Raw genomic sequence first — 24,040 nt, forward strand, 5'->3', positions numbered from 1 at the left:
GACTTTGAAGAGTCTGCTTTGAACTGAAGGAGATGATATTCACACAGTGCTGTGCTGTCATGCCATAACTTATGACAAACGCACAGTGCATCTCTCGAAGCCAGGGACTCTTTTTTGTCTCTAAGTGTTTACTGGAATGCAAGTTGCTCCTCAAGTAGGGCTTTCATTTTCCCTTTTCTCTCTCCAAATCCAGCCCTTTTCATCTACCTAGTCTTGAACTGACACACAGGGCTGTCAACAACACAGAGACTCCTGGTACCAGTGTGGAACCAGCTCTGTAAATTCCCAGGGGTTGGGCACACAGCTCTTTATCGTTGTCTGTGTCAGCGTTACAGCACAACGAAGGCCCTCAAAAATATTTATGGAACGAGACATTGATGTGCTTTTTAAAGCAAAGCTTTTCAAAAATGGAGGAAACTGAGAGGATTGTGTGGCTTTTCTAAGGTAGTAGCCCAACCGATTGCTGAGCAACAGTCAGAGGTCACAGCTTCAGAATTTATGCTCACCTGCTGTATTGATAGAGTCAGACAAGAACGGTACATGCATAATTCCCAACTCCATCTAAAGTAGAATGTCCTTGGGCTATTTCCTGTCAGTTACCTTGAACAGACCTGATATATGGCTTCCAAGCAATCTAAAGCTATGCACTATTTGTACGAGTTTTTGCAATGTGGAAAACTTTCTCATAGGCAATATGTCACCACATACCTTTCAGGTCCCCATTGGGGTCCTATCCACTTGCCAGGGTCTTTGCACACTCCTGGGTGTTTAGAGAACCACTTTCTCCCCTCTTGACTGTTATGTGAATCTGTTTCTACTTAAGGGCACATCACAATAAAACTGGCTGTTAAATTTAGTCTGGCCTTGGTGAAATATATGTCCACTTCACTGGTCAAATGACTAGAGCTACATTTTTCAGCACTTTTCAATGCTGGGAAGGTCTTTATTTTCTCTTTGCAAGATCTTTGCAGAACATGTTTCAAGAGGCTGCACTACTGAAAACACGATGCTGGTGATGTTAGTAATATCTAGGCAGGAATCAATTTCTGTCTCTGTGGCTTTCCTCTCATCATTGTGTAGGGATGAACGGCAAACACTGGGCTCACAATGGGCAAGCCTGTTCATCAGGTAGTGCTGCTGACTTGTTCTGCTTGGAATGACAAGGTTCTCTAGAAGAAAGCTGGAGGCAACTCACATGATATTCTTTAGGGGAAATATGCTTCCATTACTTTAAGAATGCTCAGGAACTATGCTAATCACCATCAGTGCTCAAGAAAGGGGATAGCATAGATTGTTGTACTGAGCTAATTAGTGTTGAAGAGCATCTGAGCTGGCAAAGTCAAGTAGAATACTATCTCATGACCATTCATTTGGTTTTGTTGGCTTTTCATCCCCACTGTTACCCTCTTGTAAGCAAATCTACGCATATGGTTTATTTCATTGTTTCTTAATCATTTTGTTATCTTAAGTCATTTCTATTTACCTACTCCCCTGTAGAAAGAGTTCCTTTATTGTATCATTTTTATAATGGTGACTAGACAATTGGGGAGAGAAGAAAGTAACAGCTTGAAAGTATGAAGAAATTATGAGTGGCATTGTGCTGAAATTGCAGGCAATTGTCTTGTTGAAATATTATATAATGTTAGCAAAATCATTTTGACCCACGTGGTGTGTGTGTGTGTGTGTGTGTGTGTGTGTGTGTGTAAAATGGTTTTACTGAAAATGTTTTAAAATGACTGGACTAAATGAAAACAATAAATATAAGTGCACAAAATTGTTCCCACTAAAAGGCAAAGTTCAAGACTGAATTGCAGCTGTTCAGGAATTAGGATAGTTTGACTTGCTACTTTTCTACTTTAAGATATCAGACACTTATTTTGGAAAGAATAAAAATAATTTTTCATTTCACTTGAAAAAATAGTCTAAAATATTATTGTAAATATCAACCCTATCAAATGTAAAGCCTTCCTGTAAAAGTAACAGAAGTTTTATTTTTTATTTCTTTATTGTTACTTTTATTGATTTTTTTGAGACAGGGTTTCTTTGTGGCTTTATAGGCTGTCCTGGAACTAGCTCTTGTAGACCAGGCTGGCCTCAAACTCACAGAGATCCGCCTACCTCTGCCTCCCAAGTGCCACCAATGCCCAGCCAGAAGTTTTGTTTTTTAAAGACTATAATGATAAGAATTGAAATGGCTCTGTGGAACAGGAAAGAAGCCCTTTCATGTATTGTTTAAGCACAAAAACATAATATGCCATGAAGCATAATAAGCAATACGGAAATAAGAGCTTACTTAATAAATCTTGAGAGTGAGGAAAATTACTCTTTCCTTCCTATATGCTCAGAGTAACCTTCATATGAGAAAAAGAGTAAGCAAGAGCAAAAGTCAAATCAATAAAAATTTGCCAAACATGTAATAGAACCCCAGCTACTTGGAATATAGTGAAAGCAACTGAAATAATTATAAGTTATTATTGCATTGCAAAAAACCTCAAAATGCCTCCACACTAAGTATAGTAAATAAAAATAAATTAAACTTTTAGACAGTAAATTTCAATAAGAATGACAATGCATAGTATTCTTCTTGACATATAATGATCAAAATTGTAAGGATAACATAAATATGCTAATTAATAAGCAGGTCAAAGTATTTTCCAAACTATTTAAATGTGAAAAGCACATAGTATGTTTTGTGATTAAAATTCAAATGAAAAGTACAATTTATCTCTATTAATTAAAAACTGGACTACCTAATAGGTGATGGTCCTGGGATATGTTTTATCATAAGTAGCAAACAGTAATTGTTGAAGTTAGTAGAAATTAGTACAAGGAGCATTCAGGAGTTATGAAATATTTGTGTCCTCTGGCAACTGCTCTTGGGACTCAACGGGAGGAAATGGAGAGAAAGTAAAACATTATCTGTGAGGAGCATGTCTATTGAAACACCACTTGTAATAGCAAATTTTAAAAAAAGACAAGAAAAGAAAGTAAACAGTTTACAACTGTAGGAATTAGAAGGAAGGCTCGGTGGTTTTTATTGCACTTCTAAGTACTGGAGTTTGTTTTCCAGCATCCACATCAAGTATTCACAACTACTTACAACTCTAGCTTCAAGGAATTTGGTGTCCTCTTCTGGTCTCTACAGGTATTCAAAAGCATATACACAGAAATGTGTGTGTGTGTGTGTGTATTTGTGCACACACACATACCAGCAGATGAAAATAAATACAACTTTTTGAAAAATCCAAAACCGAAAGTGTAACTATAAATACACAACAATAAAGAAAAATGTAATTGATAACATTAAATAAAAAAGAGTGTGTCACAAAATTGTTTAATAGTTGTGGTAGAGCTGTATAAAATATGAGTAACAGCCTGAAAGAAAGTATGAAGAAATTATGAGTGGCATTGTGCTGAAATTACAGGCAATTTTCCTTGTTAAAGTGTTATATAATTTTGTTAGGAAAATTGTTTTGACCAGTGTGTGGTGTGTGTGTGTGTGCAGAGCAATGGTTAGTAATTACGTGACCTTGAAGAGGTTACTGGGGACCTTTTAAGCTTCAGTTGGGCCATGCGTATGCAGAAGATGATAATAGGATTCACTTGGAGTTGTTATGAGGCCAGATGAGGCAATGCAGGTACCACACCCGTTCCTCATGTGTGGCACTGAGTGAAATTGCCATCAAGTGTGTGAGAGCAGCAACATCTTAGGGTGGGGCGATGATTGCCAGTGTTTGCTCTGGTCTCTACAGTTCACAGAAACCTGTTCATACTTCCAATCTTGACCATTAAGTGTTTCCCTAACTCTTGCCTGCTATATCTGATTTAATTTCCCGCTCTCCAAGATGAGCTACTGGCTCTGGCCAAGCCTGAGATTTCCCAGCCACTGAACAAATACTGACAAAGTCACACTCAAGCACATTTATGTTCCAGAAGGAAGACAGGCAAACGCACAGCGCAAGAACATTTCCAATGGTCATCTTCCCACCGTTCTGTACTGGTACAGTGGGATTGGTTGTTAATGGCAGGCTGGGACACAATGGTTGGTTGATATCTTGACATATCTGTTGCTAAGTATTCAATACTAAATCTGTAGTTAAGTATTTTAAATATTATGTGAAAATCAATGTACATGCTTTGGTTACTTGCTTTTTATAACCAAAAATAGGTCCTTGCATCCTTCACATCTCAGTTCTACAGACACCCCATCTTGGGATTATATCCTGATCTCTCCACTTTCCTCCTCTTTTCCTCCTGCTCTCTCTCTCTCTCTCTCTCTCTCTCTCTCTCTCTCTCTCTCTCTCTCTCTCTCTCTCTCTGTGTGTGTGTGTGTGTGTTTATGTGTGTGTAATAGAGAGACAATTCATGTATTCATGTATTTCAGTGTGGTGTGTGTGCAAGTGTGCACATATATACATATGAAGGCCTTTGGTTGTCCTACTGTATCTCTTCAACTTAACTCTCTTAAGACAGAATCTCTCGCTGAACCTGGAGCTAGGTTGGTAGCCAGTAAGGCCCCAGAAAGTCTCCATTCTCCTCCACCATTCACAGTGCTGGGGTACAGGTGTTTGTGGACACATTTAACTTTTTTCTGTAGATGGTGAGATCCAAAGGCAGCTGTTCGAGCTTACGCAGCCAGTATTTATGCCCACAAAGTCATCTTTCTAGTCTATACCTCCTTCTTCTTTGAAAATCATTATCAGTTTTACTCAGATCTCTAAGTGATTCCTACAGTGGAAAACATGCTGTTTTTTGTTTTCATCTATAAGGACACTGAATGTAAGGTACACATCCTAGAAGTACACACTTGAATCAATGGACTATTTTATTGTTGCTGTTTGTTTTTTGTTTTGTTTTGTTTTGAGACAGGCTTTTTCTGTGTAACAGCTCTGGCTGTCCCGGAACTCACTCTGTAGACCAGGCTGGCCTCAAATTCACAGAGATCCATCGGTCTCTGCCTCCGGAGTGCTGGGATTAAAGGCGTGTGCCACCACCGCCTGGCTAAGTAGTAGCTGTTGGGTTATGGGTTTTTTTTGTTGTTGTTGTTGAATCAATGAACTTTTTTTAACTAACAAAAGACCAAGTATTTACCTTATATCTAGTTTTCTTCAAGAAGAGATATCAGCATTGATCCACTCATCATGATCAAAGGGGATTATTTGGAAATCATCCACCCTAGTTCTCAGCCGAGGGTGTGGCTCAGTTGATAGAATGCTTGCCTAGCATGTATAAAGCCCTGGATCTGCAGTACCACATTCACTAGGACTAGTGGTATAGACCTATAATCCTGCAGCAATGGAAATGGAAACAGGAGGATCAGAAATTAAAGTCATCTGTGGCTACAAAGGACACCCTGGGTTATGAGAGAGGGGGAGAGGAGGGAGGGATGCAGAGAGGGAGGGAGGGAGGGAGGGGGGGGAGATATGCTGGAATTGGATTTTTCATAACAAAGCCATTTTAGGGATAGCTCATCAGTTAAGGACCTTGGTTTGATTCTTAGCACTCACATGTGAATTATGACTCTCTGTAACTCCAGTTCCAGGAGAACCTAATGCTCTCTGCTGGTCTCTTCAGACACCAGTCACTCACATGGTGCACAGAGATACATGCAGGACACACATCCTGTATGTGTAAATTATGATATCTTGATGATGACGATGCCAGTTAGAGCTGTTTTGCCTAGTTGGAGTTTTCTTTCTAACATAAGTACCTTGCTGACAGTACTTAGGTCTCCAGCTTAAAATGGAAACACAAGATGTAAAAGATGATAACTAAGTGCTCAGTGTGGATTGCAAGTGTAGCTTAGAGAAGAGGCTGTGTCCTCACCCCGAAAGTGCCCTATTATAAAGAAATCAGTCAGCTTTTTTTTCCTGGCAATTTCCCAGCTCTGTATTAGCTATCCAGATTAATGTCAGATCATACCCCAGGAATTATTCATGAAGCCCCTCTGCACAATGTAATTGCAGGGCTTGGCATCCCGAGTGGAGTCTCGCTGTTTTATAGATTAGTTTCTCTTCCTGTCCCATGGAAGAGACAATGATCTGAAGCAACTTAGTCTAGGGAGGGGAAGGAGTTGTGATTTCACATGAAAAAAGCGTTTGTCAATTGAGAGATCCTGGATCTCACTTACCTGTGCCTTGGGAGAGGGGACTGCAGCCTCACTGAGGAGATAGGTGGCTTTGGGCCCATGAATGGTGACTTTCATTGTGGCTCTTTCCCAAGTGAACAGAGGGGCAATTTATCTACATTTAAGAATTAATTGTATCAAACAGTAGCTCCACTAATCTCTGCCACCACATCACCCAATGTAATGTATTCAAGTGGATGAAAATACCTTTCTATTTCCAGGCAGGCAACTATCTGGCTGTACTGACCCTTTAAAGAGTATTCAATGTAATCCAAAGATTAATACTCAAGAGAAGTCCGATGTTTTACCGCAGACATCAAGTCAGCTCAGTGATTGACCCTACTGGTTGAGATTATAGACTCTGATTGGATTGTTCAGATTACTTTTGCGTGTACTTGCATGGGTGCACATGTGTTTTGAGGAACATATGTGTGCATGTGGGGAAGCCAAGAAGAGAGCCTTGGGTGTCATTCCCTAGACACCATCCACTTTGTCTGTTGAGGCACAGTCTTTCTCCCTGGCCTAGAATTTACCAAATAGGCTAGACTATTTGACCAGTGCTTCCCTGGGCTAGAAGTATGAGCCGCCAAAGGTGGCGTTTTAAGATATTGGTTGGGGGGGAGGTCAAATTTGGGTTCTCATGATTGAGGGACAAAGAGTTGAACAACTGGGTTATACCCTGAACCCCAAGGCTGTAACTTTTAAAGGTTAAGAAAGGCAATTAAAAAAAACCTTTTCAGTGGAGTTTTCTTGTTGTTTTATGTTTACTACAAGGATGATAGTCTTAGACCATTTTGCATGAGTTCCTAAGGTGCATGGGTGTTTTATCTTCTATGTGATCAATGAGTGTATTCATAAATTAATATCTATAGATATGAATCTATTCATTATAAAATGCATATGTATGTACTATATACATATTATATAAAATAAATATTTTGGTTCTAATTGAAACCTTTTCTGGAGGAAATTTAACAGAACATTTACCAAAATAAGTTGATGTACTGACCTAATAAGAACTTGTATTTTCCTCACAATTATATTAAATTATAGCTGCCAGGTTACCTCTTTGTCCTGGTCAGTAGTTAGCAGGTTAATGGGCTTGTCTAATTGCAGGAATCTTCATCTTTCTAGAACTCTTAAAATACATTTTCTTTGAATCCAACCTTTTTTGTCTATGCACCCCAATTATCAATCAGTCAACCATGTTTTTATTTTGCATGTGTGAATGTTCTGTTTGCACTTATGTCTGTGCAACATACGTGTGCCTGGTGCCCATGGAGGAGAAAGGAGGGCACTGAGTCCTCTGGAACTAGAGTTATGGATGGTTATGGATTGCTATATAGGTGCTGAGAAGCCAACCCAACCTCTTCAAGAGCAGCCAGTACTCCTAACACTGAACCATCGCTCTATTCTCAGAGCTACACTTTCCATTGTCTGTTTGCATGCTACATACTTACTATGATACTTGCATAATATAGCTACACATATGTGTGTGTACACATGCATACACAGAGATATCTGTATATGCACATGTACAAATAGGTAAATGTATAGATATGTGCAAAGCATTGGGAGATATCTGGATAATGCTAATCCATAATTTAGATACCTAAACAACACTATTGTCACATGTATCTCATTTTTTACTAGACAGTGTGTTTATAACTTTTACCTAAAGATGGTTATTGAGAAAGCAGTGAGAAAAATCCACAAGGATAGAGCGTCCATTACTAAAAATAGAGATTTCACACACACACACTAATGAAAAAAAAAGGGCCATCATTGTGAACTTGTTCTGTGACCCAAGAATGTTAACCTCAAGTTGTTTCCTTCCATGGAAATTCATTAAAGAAAAACACAATACAATATACCACAGATTCTAATAATTTAACTTGAAGTTGGTTTTTTTTTCAGATAGAATGTATCTTGGCCTAATAGGCCCTATGCAATTATTTCCCACATATCACTTCAGCTATTTGGAAGATTTAATAGGAGGGGAGATTCATTATACACTATGCACACTGTGCACATCTGTATTTTATACCCACAGAGACTCCACTTCTTAGCAGAGAAAAAATGTCTCCTGGAAGACTTGCAATAACACCAGTCACTCTTGAGTGGCCCTTAAGGGTGTTTGAGTTAGCACCACCACATGCCTACCAGCCCACTTTAATTCTGAGAACCCTTCAAGAATATTCTGCACCCACAGTGGCACAGAGTTTATTGAGCACTGAAAATGCAATTCTGTTTTGTACAAATGAAGCCTGGAGCACAAAGCTGAGATGCTTTGCTCTGGTCATAGAGTTGAGCAGATGTTGTAAATCCCCTATTGGTTTTTGGTGGGCAAATATGTCTTTCCAATTGGAGGTTTTCTTTTTAAGTTTTTACATGGTGTGTGTGTGTGTGTGTGTGTGTGTGTGTGTGTATGTGTGTGTGTGTTTGTAGAGGTCAGAGAACAATGTGTTGGATTTGGTTCTCCCTCTCCACCTTCTAGGGATAAAACTCGGGTCCATCAGTCTCAGTGACCAGTGCCTTTACCCATCAGCACCAACTATTAGTTTATTAAATGTCAAGTATCTACTCACCTTGGATGCCAAGGACATTATAGCTCTTATATCATCATTTTGGATCAGCATGCTGCTTTTAAGCATAGAGCTCTTTCTCTGTCTAAGATAGAAGTCAGTCCCTGATGAGATTTTGTGTTTTCTAGATCCTGGCCCTCTCCTTGAATATGGTTCTTCACTTTTAATTACATGATTTACTCTCTATATTTCCCATTAATCTAGAAGCATTTTATATATATATATATATATCCCTTCTCTCTCTCTCTCTCTCTCTCTCTCTCTCTCTCTCTCTCTCTCTCTCCCTCTCTCTCTCTGTGTATGTATGTATGAACGTATGTATGTATGTGTGAATGAATATATGCATGCTGGTACCCATACAAGCTAGAAGAGGGTACTGGATACATTGAAGCTGGAATTATAGGCATTTGTGAGCTGCTTGTGGTGTGGGTGCTGGGAACTGATCTTAAATGCTGAGCCAGCCCTATAGTTCTGGGCCATGTCTTCCTTATTATGTTTTTATACTCTCTACTTAGCCTGGGGTCTGTATGCACTGAGTAGGCACATTTTAAATGTTTATTAAATGTCTGAATGGACCAGTGAGCTACTCTTCAGTGTAAGTCTAATAGGTGGAAGCCATTTAACTACTAACCTTCCCTTACAGTCCTGCAAGAAAAGATCAACAACTCCTGCCAAGCCAGCACTTTCCTCTAGACTCATCAGATAAAATGTGTGGTCGATTGCATGCTTCGAACTTTTCCTGCCAGAGGAGGTAAAGAACGTATTTCTCCAAGTAATCTCTCACTGAAAGTTCTATTTCTTACCTTGGAAATGTGCCTACTCTTAATTTAGAAGCTATAGGTTTCATCCCCTTGGAGTAAATGTTAAAAATTCTGGAAAAACCCAGAAAGATCTGTTCTTCTTTATACTATGTGGTGAGCATTAATTTAGGACTCTTAGCATTGGGCCATTGATATGCTAGTCCCCAAAACTTGTGAATGTTTTCAAGGTGCAAAATGCTCACTCATGTGTGTAAATGGGTTAAATCCTTGCAACGTCAGAGGCAAACATTGTTGTAGCTGCAATGAAGAAACAGACATAAAGAAGTTGTTTAGCTTGTCTAAGGCTGCCTGGTCAAAGACTGCCAGAAGAGACTTGGCCCTCGGGAGTGTGGCTACGTGGTCTTGCCGTGCATAATATTCTAATGTCATCTGGATGTTTTGAGACGGACTCTTTTTGATTAATATCTTTTTCCTTTGTTGCTGACAAGGCAAGGGCCTGTGGCTGCAGTTGAGTGTCTGAGTTGCAAGTGTGTTTTTTTCCAAAGTAATTATGCCTGAAGACGAAACAGGGAGAATAAGTTGGTAGTGGATCAATATATGTAGATGGGGAAATGCATTTCTAAAGTTTCTGGAAAAAAAACCCTTGAGTGTGTGTCGGCTGGGGACGGGGCGGAGGTCTTACTAACCCTATTATGTGTAGCTGAGACTTCCATCAAAACCATAGCAAACCTCTTACTTTTCAAGTACGTGGGTTACAGGTATGATCCAAAGAAAAACAAAACAACAAAACCTCAAACATCAGAAAAGAAGCAGAACCTCACTCATCAGAATTATTTTCTGTTTGTTATTTCAAAATTCTTGGGTCTTGAGCGGCTTGGCAAGCATTCCTTGCTCTGTCCAGCAGAGGGCAGGCGAGGTAACAAAAATCTCCAGCTAGGCTAAGTAAGCTTCCTCTAACAGGCAAGAGGCCACTCTGGGCACTTCAAAGCCACAGGTTGAAGATGCCAGGTTGCAGGGCCCAGGAAAGAACAATAAAAATTCCTCTTTGCACTAGAAGAAAAATAGGGAAGAAAGAGTCCTTGACAGAAGGGCTTGACACTTCTCTGTTAAGGTTTGAATTTTGAGTGTGAGAAAAGTTGGGGCTGGAGTGTTAAATGTGAAATCGGAACTGTTTCTTCCCCAGAGCTTTGGCAAAGACCATTTTCATTAAAGAAAATGAACAGGGGCCAGCGGAGAGCAGGGGAGAGGAGCAAGCCGGCAAGAAATCAGGGTTTCAATAGGAAAGACCCAGGGGAAGTTTAAACTCCAGCAATAAACTGAAGTTATTCTAGAAGAAAATTTAATTTTAAATTGTTTTATCATCATTTTCACTCTGGCAGTGGTAAGATCGCGCTAGTTCCTGGAGTCATTCTCTGCAACTTTTGCACCTGTGACCAACGTTCAAAAGTCACTATCTGGATGCTTTTGTTCCGTGATGCTCTGGAGTTGGGGCCGTGAATGCATTGTCTATTTCCACAGAAAACCTTCTCCCAAACCATTGACTCTGTGCTGAGAGTGTGCGGTGTGGTCAATGTGTGAACTCTTCTGAACTTGATCTTATTTTGAAAACATGTGGCATGTGTCTTACAATACGAGACAAAACTTGAATTTCAAACTGTTCTGACACGCTCTCAAGGCTGATGCATGAAAGCCATATTAACCCCCCACAGACACAGACTGCCTCTATTTCGTCCTTGGACTATGTTTTGGATAACGCTGAGGACCAGCTTTCAGAATGCGGTAGTGAGACAGCAGCACAATTTGATATATTTTATTCCTGCAATTAAGCAACGTAGCCTGAGCAAAGGTGGGTTGGGGGGAATTGGGTTCCTCATTTTGAAAATGGCAAAGCGACCCTAGTAGTAACAAGTAAATAAAACATGCTCAAGGCTAGAATTAGCTTCAGAGCAGTAATAACAACCCGGGTAATCCTCGCGGTATGGTTGTACCAGAACTACCCGAAGCTTTTTCAGCACCAGTGGGTAAAGGACCTGCTTTTAAAAAACAAAATGACAGAATGGAATTTGAAGATTAGGGCTCTCCAAAGGCCATGGCATCCTGTTTTTCTGTTTCCCTCACCAAGACAGGTGAATTCTTCATCTGAAACTTGCCATCATCAGCCCTCACCCAAAAGCACTCAGCCAAGAAGTGACCTAACCCTTCAAAGGGCACAACTCTATTCTGTGAGGAAAAATAGAAGTAGCAACTAGAAACTTCAATCGGCGCATTGGTATCCCAAAACTATGACAGTGTCACACCGGTGTCATTAAAGCTAACTAACCATATTAAACGAATATTAGAATATGGGCTCCTTTGCATACCATAATGAGCAAAGCTGCTTTTAAGTTTCTCCCTGTGCTTTGAGGTGAGCTGACATTTACATTCCCAAACTTTGAAGTCGGAACAAAATGCACAGGTAGAGGGTACTAGATCAAATAGTAATCAACTTCAAAAAGCGTTTTGGCTGCTGGATGTCCCTGGGCTAATTCCCTCTAGACATTTTAAATGTAAATGTCTAAACTCATTTAAAAATGGTAAATTGGTCTAGGTTCAATCAAAAAGCATCCTGACGCAGAACAGGGAGACTAGGCTAATTGTCATTTGTTTGTCAAATGAATTTCATTTGGAAAGCAATGAAACCTCCAAGCTAATTCTTTTAAGGTGAGCTGGTAGTTGTATTATCAGTTAAATGCAGTAAAATGCATAATCATAGGATGATAATGGAAACAGAACCAGTGTTAGCGCTGGGGCTCTGGCTGCCACAGGGCATGGAGCGATGCAACTTAAGTGCTGTAATGTTGCCTTGGCCACAATGGTACCAAGTCTGGTCTTTAGCCTTACAGATACTTTCTTTGCATTTTAAAAAACTTTATCAAAGCACCACGGCAATATAGAAAATGTCAAAGTGAAATGCACTGTAGGCAAATTGAGATTTCATTAAGTTTAAATTTATTGCTTTTGACTGATGTATTACCATGCTTGTTAAGAGCCAGTAATTTGGAATATCTGTCTGCTTAGTAAAATAGCTTTGTCTCCTTGCATATTACTTTGCATAGACTTTGAAAGGCCACAGTCATTCCAAGTCAGTGAGGGCTGTTTTTAAGTAGTGTTTTGAAAATGGTAAAGCCCTCTGTTCTGGTAAATGTCCACACACATCCTGAAAGTCATGTAAACACGATGGAAATTAATCGTGGAACTCAAATCTATGGGGTTTTTGTTGAGTCTTGACTTGTTATGATATGCGCAAAGATGGATGGGATTTAGAAGGAGGATGGATGGCAAATGAGGATGAAGGATACACCATGTCCAGTTACCAGAGAAATTGAACTCTGAGTGGAGCTGGTGGAAGAATATACCTACAGTGGTTTGGGGAAGGCAGGGAGATGGGATGATTCAACTTAGATATTTCACAAGTAAAGACAGGGAAGAGTTGGAAATCACGTGACTGTCTGAAGTCCAGGAGAACACATAATTCCTGTGTCCACTCGGGTCTCAGCTTCATCGTTAGTTGGGCTATGGAACCTTCCTTCTCCCTTCCTTGCTGCAGCGACTGGTCCCTAACACAGCAGCTGCAAAACTTTTCATGAAAAGATTGTGGCGGTTTGAATGTGAATGACCCCCCACACACACTCTTGGCATTTGAACATTTGGTTCCCACTGGCAGTGCTTTTGGGTGGGTCTGGGAAGAGTGGCCACGCTGGAGGGAGTATGTCACTGGGGGATGGTTTTGTGGTTTCAAACACTCACATTATTCCTAGTTTGCTTTTTATGCCTCATGCTTGCATTTTAAGATGGGAGTGAGTTCCCACCCTATTGCCACATCTCTCCATTCTGACAGTAATCGACTTTTATCCCTCTGGAACTGTAAGCCCAAATAAACTGTTCTTTTTTATAAGTCTCCTTGATTATGCTGGTTTATCACAGCAATAGAAGAGTAACTAATACACACACAGTAGACCTGGAGGCAAAACTTTATGTAGGTATTTGAATGGCAACAACAGAAGTAAACATGCAGAATTACTTTGGTGAAATTCAAAATAGAACAGTTTAGTGCCTTTGAATGTTTTCTTCACTATAGATCTACTAATGGGAAGAAAGGAGTTCTTTTCAGGGAGGGAAACATTCCTTTGGTTTGAAAACAGGCAGTGGGTTGGATTTGAGTCCGGGCCAAAGTTTACAAATCCCGAGCTAACATGTTATGCTGTTTGGTTTTCTACACTGCACAGAGGACTCTGTAATCACTCTCTGACTTCTCATTTTGATTATCTGTCAGTCTACAATAGAAAAGAAAGTTCTATGAGAACAGAGGCCTCATCTGTCATGGCAGAGTGGGTGCCAGGGTCACCAAATGGTAGCAATCATTTGGTTGATGCTTAATGAGCACAGAGTGAGTCCAAATGCTATTGCCAAATGAATAGATAAGAAGGCACTGGCAGGCAGTGGTGGCACATGCTCTTAATCCCAGCACTTGGGAGGAAGAGGCAGGTGGATCTCATGAGTTTCGGTCCAGTCTGAGTAGCCAAGGCTATACAGAAAAACTGTCTTAAAAAAAAACAAAAACAAAAAAAAAGGAAAGAGGAAAGAAAAAGAAAGAAGACACTGGACTTCCCAAGGGACAGGAAGTACCATTGGAGAGATGGCTCAACAGTTTAGGAGCACTGGCTTCTGCTGTTCTTATAGGACTAGGGTTCGATTCCCAGCACCAACATGACAGGTCACAACTGTCTGTCACTCCAGTTCCAAGGAATCCCACATCCTCTTTTGACCTCCACAGGTACCAGGCATGCACATGGTGCACAGACATACATGCAGCCAAATCATTCATACACATAAAATAATAAAATCTTTTAAGAATTGTGTGTGTGTGTGTGTGTACACACAAAAATATAATCATATATGTGTATGGTGTATACAGCCTTTGGAAGGTGCATAGCCATTTATTTCATTTATTTGCTTCATATATATATATATATATATATATATATATATATATATATATATGTTTCCATACACCCTGAGGGACTGGTTCTAAAGCCTCCTCCATGCATCTGACATGAGCTGTTTGTTCTGCTGGGATCTCCTCAGAAGCTCCAGGCTCAGAAGAGCAGCGGTGGTGGGGGCAGCTGTCCAGAGTTCAGCTCACTCACGATCATGACCAGGGGATAGTGATAAATAGCCACACAGTGAAGGATAATAAAGGCATTAAAATACGCCTTGTTCCGGATAATTAGCACTTCCTTATAATCATAAAACTAGGACGGAATCTAGGGACTAAAATACGGCATACGCCAGAAATAACCCGAGGTCCAAGTTGTATGCTTAGTGATGCCATTGGCAAAGATGAGGATGGGAATCTAATGGAAATGTGTGCTTCCTTTCCCCTGGGAGGTCCAGTTCTTAAGCTATTCATTTGGCAGTGGGATCTGGATCTTACTCTGTGCCCATCAAACATCAACTGCGTGCTCCCAATGCTCCCCATGTCATACTATATTTTCAATTTACTAAGACCTATCTGACTAAATCACTTCTTAACTAGATAGTTTTTTTCCTTATGATAGACCACTTTGTTGGTATATGGCAAGGAGGGCACCTATAAATGAGAATCTTATATATATATTTTTAAAGTCAGAACTAAACCTACTTTATTACCTTCCTTGACTATGGTGACAAACTGAGCTTAGTGGTGGCTCTGCACAGGGTGTGACCTTAACCCATCAAGGAAGACCATTTGGAGATGTGTGCTACTCTATAAGGCAGGGTGTTAAAAGAAACTTCAGCCAGGACTGAAGCAAGGCATTGCTAATCAGAAAATTAAATCAGTTCTCATATTCTAATTAACTGATACTTCACGAAAGGTTATCATATTCACATTGAAGAGTTGCATCTTTATCAAAAATTCTGTGGCTTTCTCAGTGTTATCTATATTCCTTATATTTATTGAAATGTTACTGGATAAAGGGATTATATTTATAATATATTTATAATTCTCACAATGATCCATTTGGGGCTTGCATCATTAGCTCCATTTAGTAGATTTGAAGAGCCAAATCTGATGTCTGGTAGCTGGGAGCAACACAGGTGTATATGAACCCAAGTTCACCTGCATAGTCATTGGCTGAGTAAACTCAAGTGTTTACTGTGCTTGTGGGATAAAACAATGAAATTCCATATAAAGGTGGCAGGATATAAAATAAGAGCTTTTAAGTATCTGATCAATAGGGTCAGTCAGGCCAACCTGTATTTATAGAAGCAAAAAGGGAGTTTTGGTGAACATATGTATTGAGTTTACAACCATCTAGTCAAGTTGACTGAGGTGCCAACCAACCAAGCCCCTCACCTACCAGTCTGCCTGCTTTTATGTTACTTTCAAGAGATGCTTCATAGAGGCCTTTATAAATCAGTGAATTCAGTGTCACCCAGGAATTTGTTCTAAAGAAAAAAAACTCTCCCTCCCCCCACCTTTATTGAAAATAGCTTCCCCCACATAATATATAATTACAATTTCCCCTCCCTTTACTCCTCCTAGTTCTTCCCCATCTCCCCTCCCATCTGGATCCATCCCTCTTCTGTCTCATTATAGAAAACAAACAAGCTCCCAAGGGAAAATAGTAAAATAAAATAAGATGAAACAAAAACTGACACATCCTAATAGGAAAAAGCAAACAGAAGGAAAAGCACCCAAGAAAAGGCACAATGAGCACCTATAGATGGAGTATCCACTCATACACACTCAGGGATCCCCTAAAGCAACAAAGTAGAAGCCTCAATATATACGCAAAGGATCTGTAGGATAAAACGAGAAACGTGTGTGTGTGTGTGTGTGTGTGTGTATGTGTAAAATAAATAAAAAGTAAGATAATTTTTTAAAAGCCCCGACATGACTTTATGAGATAAGGAATCTCCAACCGTACCTACCATTAAGAGTGATCTGTTTCCCTAGTTCGACACCCTAGGCAAAAAAAAAAAAAAAACCTGTTATTTCCTTTTGCAAGCAACTTACCAATTGGAGCCTAACCCATTGGAGATGGCTCTGGGTTAGGGATGGTGGGGAACATGTGTCCGCTTTTCCTTTCAGCTCTAGGGCTCCATCTTCTGCAGACCCATGCAGGCCCTGTGTATGGTGCCTCTTTCTCTGTGAGTTCATAAAAAAACAAAGCCAATTCTTGGACTCTCTCCTGCACCTACTGAATCAGCATCCCTGAGGCTGGTTCCCACACTCTGTATCAACAGGGGCTCCCTTTGTTCTACTGCACAAGTATGCTGAGGAATCTCTACTTTAGATACGTGCTACCCCACAAGTGTGCTGGGGCTCATAGTCTCCACACTATTCCATCTCCACAACTTAATTAATTCCCTCCCCCTGCTGCAGTCTTCCTACTTGCATCGGCAAGAAACAGTTGACAATAATAAGCTAAACTCCCATATTGTTTAGAAGGCCAACTTCTCTAGGATACTCCTAATAAATTCGGCATGTGACCAGTTCAATCTCACACATTTTAAGCAAGCAATAGGATTGTAGGAGGCTAACCACTGGACTCAGCATTAACTTGGCAAGTTTATTGACTAGTTTCAGAATTTGGTGTAAGTTTTTTTTAAAGGGGTTTCTTTTCAAAAGTGGTAGTCTATTCATAATAGGGATGATAACTCTTAACTCAAGGGACTGGATGAACATCCTCAAACTATTCTGAGTAAATGGCAGATTGCTGTTCACTGCTCACTGTAGAACTAGCCACAGTATTAAGAAGGGGGGAAAAAAAAAGCCCAGGCGGTGGTGTCACACATCTTTGATCCCAGCACTTGGGAGGCAGAGGCAGGCAGATTTCTATGAGTTTGAGGCCAGCCTGATCTATAGAGTGAGTTCCAGGACAGTCAAGGCTACACAAAGAAACCCTGTCTCACAAAAATAAATAAATAAAATAAAACAAAACAAAAAAATGAAGGAAAAAAGGGAGAGGTGCTTTTTCAGATGGTCATTAAAAAATGAAAGGACTTGCGTCTTGGAGAATTCCTGATTCATTTGAAGGTACAATTTTTTAATTTAAGAAATTATGGAGCCAGAAGTGGCTCATAAAAAGTTGTTAGAGTACTGCTCTTGAGGGAGTGTCCTCATTTTGGTCCTTCTCTTCCATCCTATGACGTCTTTTGGGAACTATCCCAGGTTGGGTAGCTGGTGAAAGAAAACTAATGTTCTACTTGGCAGGCTGCTGTCACTCCACCTGCGGGGACATGAAAACCCTGACCTGAATGTATCCGCCAAAGATCATGCCCATTAGATTAAGTCAGTTGGATGTGGAAAACACAATTTGCAAATTCATGTATGGGGACGCACTTATTCTTGAAAATGTTTCCAGGCCAGAGCCAGTCGAGGCTGCAGAGAAGTGGCAGTCAGTTCCACTTAGCCACCCACCTGTATACTGCCTGCTGGACCCCACTGAGATGATCTGATATTCAGCTTAGATACATACCAGCTGTAACAATTCACTTTAGAAAGGGAATTATTTCATGCCCAATTACAACACTCGAAACAGTGTAGCCTAAATATACACTTTCAAAGAAGCTGTTAAATGTTGCTCTAAGAAGGAAAAACACATTACCTTCAGTAAGTTTTACCTTTTTTCACGTTATCCTTTTAATATGTTTTTGAATAATGAATGGATTGCATTCTGTGTTTATTTCAGCTCCAGAAAGAGAGAGTGCCACTCAGGCAGGGGAAAAAAAATAGATGTTTCAAATCACTAGCAGTGATAAGTGGCCCTGCGCGAATAAATTTGAAAGAGGGAGGCGCTACAAAGTCTCTCTATTAGCATCATGACACCTTGCAAGAGGGAACTTGTGCTGGGGAAAAGTTGGGAGCAGTGTGACACATAAGAGGAGAAAAACCTGCCTTCGATTGCTTTCTAGGCTGCACACGCAGGCACACATGCACACCCCCCACAGCTCAGCCTTAGGCTTGTAGCTGTCTAGAAGTAAGACAGGAAGGTTGCCAGGCTCTGGGTCTCTAAATCCTGTCTGATCTTCAGACATCACCTCCCGTATCCGAACAAAACATCACCTGTTGGTCATGGCTATCAGAGAAATTTGCATAGCTGCCTCTGGCGTGCGAAATCTGTCCTCGCCGAGGCAGACATTTGGAAGCAGATAGAGCCTGAGAAGAATGCCTCTTTCTGACTTTAGAGATTAATGTAGATGAGAACCCATCACAACCGTTTTAGGGAGACACTTCTCTGCTACTGATAACTGGAATTGGGACTATCGACTTACCTAATAATGGGCCCCTTTTAGTTCAGCCACGGTCACTTATCAGCTGCATTAGTTTAAAACCTGCAATTTTGAACTTCGCATTATTGAGCTTTAGGAAGATTAAATTACTGAACTTTTGTTGGTGAGTATCTCTGTGAAATTTTCTGAAAAGGATAGTCTTCTTTTAGGTGAAAGTGAAGCCAAACCACATACTTTATTGATATTTACAGGCATACAAATGGTTGTGCTAATGTACTCTAATGTCTGTCTACTTGATAGAGAGACAGTGGTTCTGTTTTTCGCTTTTCTTTTTCTTTCTTTCTTTTTTTGAGATAATGTGGAGTACTGTAGTCTCTTTGTGAGCTTAATCCTCATGATTGATGCTCCCCTTCCTTCTTTTCCCCAAAACCTTATTTATAAGAAGGCTTACACCAAAACTATTTCTCTGAAAAAAAGCTCCACGGTTGCCTCTGATGTGAGCATAGTCTCCAGAGGGTTCAAATACAAAAAATAACCCCCAATTTGGTCTCTCTCCTCTCCCCCCTCCCCTCCTCTCCTCTCCCCTCCTCTTCTCTACTCACTCCTTCTCTCCTCTCCCTCCCCTCCTCTCCTCCCCTCCCCTCTCCTTTTCTCTCCTCTCCTCTCCCCTCCAGTCTCCTCTTCTCTCCTATCCTCTGCCCTCCCCTCCTGTTCCTCCTCATCATCCTGCTTCCTCTCTCTATCTGTCTCTGTCTCTCTCACACTGTCTCTCTCTCTCTCTCTCTCTCTCTCTCTCTGTCTCCTGTGTGTGTGTGTGTGTGTGTGAGTGTGTGTGTAAAGGTAGTTCAGTAGTTAAGAGTGGGTTCTGTTCTTGCAGAATACTGAGCTCAGTTTCCAGCACCTATGAGGGTGCTGTAACCTCCTGTAACTAGCTCCCAGGGGGAACCAAAACCTCAATCTCTCCAGGTATCTGCACTCACATTCATATTCTGTCCCAGACACACACACATATACACACCATTAAAAGTGTTTAAAAACTAATTAAAATACACAAAAGTAAAAATCCAGTGCATATCGAAGTCTTTTTCTAATTCTGGTTATTTTTAACAGAGCTCAGGTGTTTGGTAGTCATTGGGAAGGAAGGAACTTTGGTCACTTGCGTGTCTGTGATGGGCACAAGCAGTGGCCTGAAAAACCCCCAGGACTTGGTCATGTTTTGATTTTAATAGACGGCTGAAAATTTGTAAGAATAATGAACAGTAGCCAGAGGTACGTTTCTTTATAGTAAGCCTTGACACTGATGAAGCCGATGACCATTTTATAATCAATAACATTTAGCAAGGCACGAAAACAGCACCTGCCACTCCAGTAATGTACCAGATTGGTCAGAAAATGAAGTTGTTCTTATGTGATTTCCAGACAGTTCAGTTTCCATTTAAATCAAAACATTGTTGATAGTAAATTGGTTCAAGTGGTGAATCTAAAAGCTGTACTCTTAGTTGGATGTTGGGGGGCACAGGAAATAGTATGCAACTCCAGCAGTTTTGAAGGCTGAAGAGGGAGGCTTGTGAGTTGGAGGATACCCTGAACTACACAGTAAAACCTGGATCTCAGTAAGTGAACGACTAATGAATGAATGCGTGCAAAAAGTAAAATAAAATCAAGACTCATAGTATCTTATTGGCATTAGTTAGAAAATCCTGGTATATCTGTTCTGTGTTGGTTTGGAATCCTAAATCTGGAAATGAAAATAATCTTTTACAGGACTTTTTCATGACCTGAATTAGGATGCAGAATGGGCGTAGATTTTTCCACATCCTACTAGACACCCCAAGTTTGTGTATATCCAGGTGTTTATCACATGGATCCATTCCCAAGTGTGGGGACATGTGGAAAGGTAATTATCGACAATCTTACGAATGACTATTCACCAGGATCTGCCCACAAAGGGGCTCTGGCTTGAAATGAAAGTTTTGGTGGGCTTATTTCATTCCTTATTTAAGTATCAGGAACCGTCTGCGTAGGCTCTTCCCCTAGCTGTCTTACTATGGTACACCTGTGGGGACCATAGTGTATCCAATATTTGAGATAACTAAAGTCTCTTTAAACAAGATACATAGTTGTGTCAAGGGTAGGTAGACTTTTCCTGAGACACCAAATGCCCCTGGAGCACAAAGAGAACAAGAGGACAGATGGGTGTAGGGACACTAACGGACATCAACATCTCAGAGACATCAACTCCAGAGAAGTGAAGAAAGGAAAGGCCAGGGGAGGAAGGGTCACTCTGATAAGAACAAAGAAGTCGCCTCCAGAACTTTCTCCCATTGTACCTATTACACTTACGGGTGTGAATAATGATGTTTTGTTTTCAGAGAGACAGTCATGAGCAAAAGAGAGAGACAGTGAGTGATAAGCAAGCTTGGGGAACCTGAGAATGGCACATTTGTGATAATATATGTTAATTTAGTTGAATAGATGTGGATATTTTCTTAAAGAACAAAGGAAGTTGGGCCACTGCTAAGATCCACATGCTTAGGGCTTTCTATAGATGTTACTTGTATTTGAAATGGGCGAATCATTCTCGGTCATATTTTTCCATTACATTTTGTTGGGATGGCTTATTTTATTTTAAATTACCTTTTATTTCCCCTTGTGCTTTGGAGATAAAAACTCTAGTGGAGCCAGACTTCAAATAGATGATGTTCCAAGCACATCAAAACAAAGAAAGTGTTTCTGAAACCAAATGAAAGCATTTTTTGAATGACTCCCACATCCATTCAGGGCTCCTTTCAGCTCAGCGGCTCTGGCTCAGATAAAGCCTCAGACACCTCACAGCCTATTCAAAAGTATCAGATTCAACCGAAGGTGAAGAAAACAGGCTATCTGGAATATTCATGAGTTGGGAACAACCCAAGTTTGGCCATTGTCTGAATGACTCTACAACTTCTTGGGGTGTATGTTACATAACAGATATTCACAGGCACCCAGAGCTCCTATCAAGCCAAACCTTGTAAGTGAGTCCACAGCCTCCCCCCTCCCCCGGAACACCCTGCTCCAGCTCCATAATTCTTTAACCCAGGTTCCAAGGAAAACACTGCCCCGTCTTTGAGGTGTACTTTGAGCTTCAACTAGGGCCTTGATAATGCTTCTTAAAGTTTGTTCAAATTCATGTTTTGTTTTCACAGTATGTGGAGTTTTTTATCTCCCATTGGAACAATGCCAGGACTAGCATCTCATAGTTTTCTGAACTAGAGAGACAAAATGTTTACTGAGCCAGCTGAGACCTAAGCAGAGTGTACTAAGAAGCCTAAATAAACCTGTTTCTCTTCTGCACAGTGAGAGTGGTATTGCTAAAGTGTCTGTACTGAATCAGAAATTACAAGACACAGTTAATACAAACACTTAATACTTCCTTCTCAGTAGGATTGCCATCCACCTAATGGCTTGCCTGCAGCTGAGTTCAAATACGTGTTCCTAAAATCTTACATGGTAGTGGAAGAGTCCCTGTGTACATCCCAGATCTCCTTCTATTGTGTCTTTGAACAGGCTGATTTTTTTCCACCCAATTTTTCCATGTACATATTCAAGGAACAGAATCTTACCATTGAATCCCACTGCCATATTACCCAAATATAAATAGATGGCAAGCCAGCAATGAGATCTAAGGCTGACCCTGAGCCTGGTGGTGAAAACTGAGACAGGAGGGTGCTAGGGAAACCAATGATACTGTCCACAGAAGGTCAGATTATGCCTTCCCCAAAGGTATGTCCTATGCTAAGCCTTGGAACCAATGGACGTGAGAAAGGGTTTTCACAGATATGATCAAGGATCTCAAGATGGGATGGTCTTGGATTGCCTGGGTTGCTCCTAATTCTAGTGACAAGTATCCTCCTAAGAGACAGAAACCTGAGAAGAGCACAGCATGGAAGGAAAGGGAAAATGAACCGCGAGGAAGAGGTTAGAGTTGTGGTCACAAAACCAGGAACACCCAAACTGGGAGGTAGAGAGAAGAACTCCCTTAGAACCTTTCGAGGGAAAAGTAGCCTGCTGATACCTCATCTTCAGGCTCCTACTTCTAGATTCCATCTGGATCTTGTTGCCATTCATTATTGCTCTCTAGGCACTAACTGTGTTGGTGTGGCTGTTCTTTGCCCACAAGAAGCCACAGGCACAGTCTGCCTACCAGTTGCAGGAGCTGTGCCAGGCACAAAGTACCATTTCTCGGATATCAGTGAAAGACCAAGTCTAAAGCATGCTGGAAACTGCACTGCTATTGGGCATATGAGAGCTCCCGCTTGAGGGTCTGGCAATTTGGGTCTCCCAATTTTTTTGTCCCATGATAGCTTTTAGAAAGTCCATGTACTTGACTGTAACCGTGACTGGTGCTGCTGAAGTTCCTTTCCAGTCTGGCCCCCAGCCAATTAGTCCCAAATAGACACACCGATGCTATATTAATTGTAAAACTATTGGCCGACGGCTAGGGCTTCTTACTGGCTAGTTCTCTCTTAATTATTAACCCATAACTACTAATCGATGTATTTATACATGGTCTTTCTTAACAGAGAACTCCTGGTGTGTTCTACCTTCTCAGTCTCTATGTGGCATCTCTTTCTGTGGCCTCCCTCTGCCTTCCTTTTCCCCAGAATTCTCCTGGGCTCCTAGCCCCGTCTAGCCTCCTGTCTCTATTGGCCAATCAGTGTTTTATTCATCAACCAATAAGAGAAACATGTATACAAAAGGACATCCCCCATCAGACTGGTTCACTTGCAAACACTTCAGGATCATGCCTTTTGGGGTGGATATCAGGGGTCACTACTGTGTTAGCTGATCTTAGTGGAAGGTAGAAAAAGGAACATCTGCTCTATTGTCTTTACCTGAGTCTTTTTGGCCACCCGCATAGGGCTTCAGGGTACGTGGTTGGTTGAGAGGGAAAACAATGATGAAGAGATGGGTGCAGAATACATGCTAGGATATTTAGGGAAGGCTTTCAGCTGGAGACTTGGCCTTCCAAGAGATTCTGAGTCTCTCTCATGATGGTCTGCAATTCTCACAGCTGTTAGCTTCTTTACGGAAAGGGGGATGCTTGGAAATGAACTAGCTGGAGGTATACTTTGGACAGCTTTCACATCAGGGTTGAAACTCTGACTTACCGCCTGGCTTACAAGGAAATTCCTGCCCCAGTGGGCCTCTCTTGGTTCCTCTCTGAGCTCTTTTTTTTTTTTTTTTGATACCTCATTTGAAGTGAGTGCCTCAGATTTGTTGACTGGCTCCCTGTTCCTCACATTCTGCTTTCCTGCATCTTAGTCATG

General features: G+C 40.9%; 1 protein-coding gene across 1 annotated transcript in view; it reads left to right on the forward strand.

The window, feature by feature from the left end:
* The first annotated feature begins 9,355 nt into the window (after positions 1 to 9,355).
* Positions 9,356 to 24,040, forward strand: part of Fam204a (family with sequence similarity 204 member A) — a 108,363-nt gene continuing 93,678 nt past the window's right edge. Inside the window, exon 1 of the transcript XR_005875892.1 lies at positions 9,356 to 9,463. The gene's annotated coding sequence lies outside the window, so the exon portion shown is untranslated. The remainder of the gene's footprint in view (positions 9,464 to 24,040) is intronic.

The sequence above is a fragment of the Mesocricetus auratus genome, unplaced genomic scaffold (assembly GCF_017639785.1).
Source record: "Mesocricetus auratus isolate SY011 unplaced genomic scaffold, BCM_Maur_2.0 Super-Scaffold_4256, whole genome shotgun sequence".
In the NCBI taxonomy this organism is placed as follows: domain Eukaryota; kingdom Metazoa; phylum Chordata; class Mammalia; order Rodentia; family Cricetidae; genus Mesocricetus; species Mesocricetus auratus.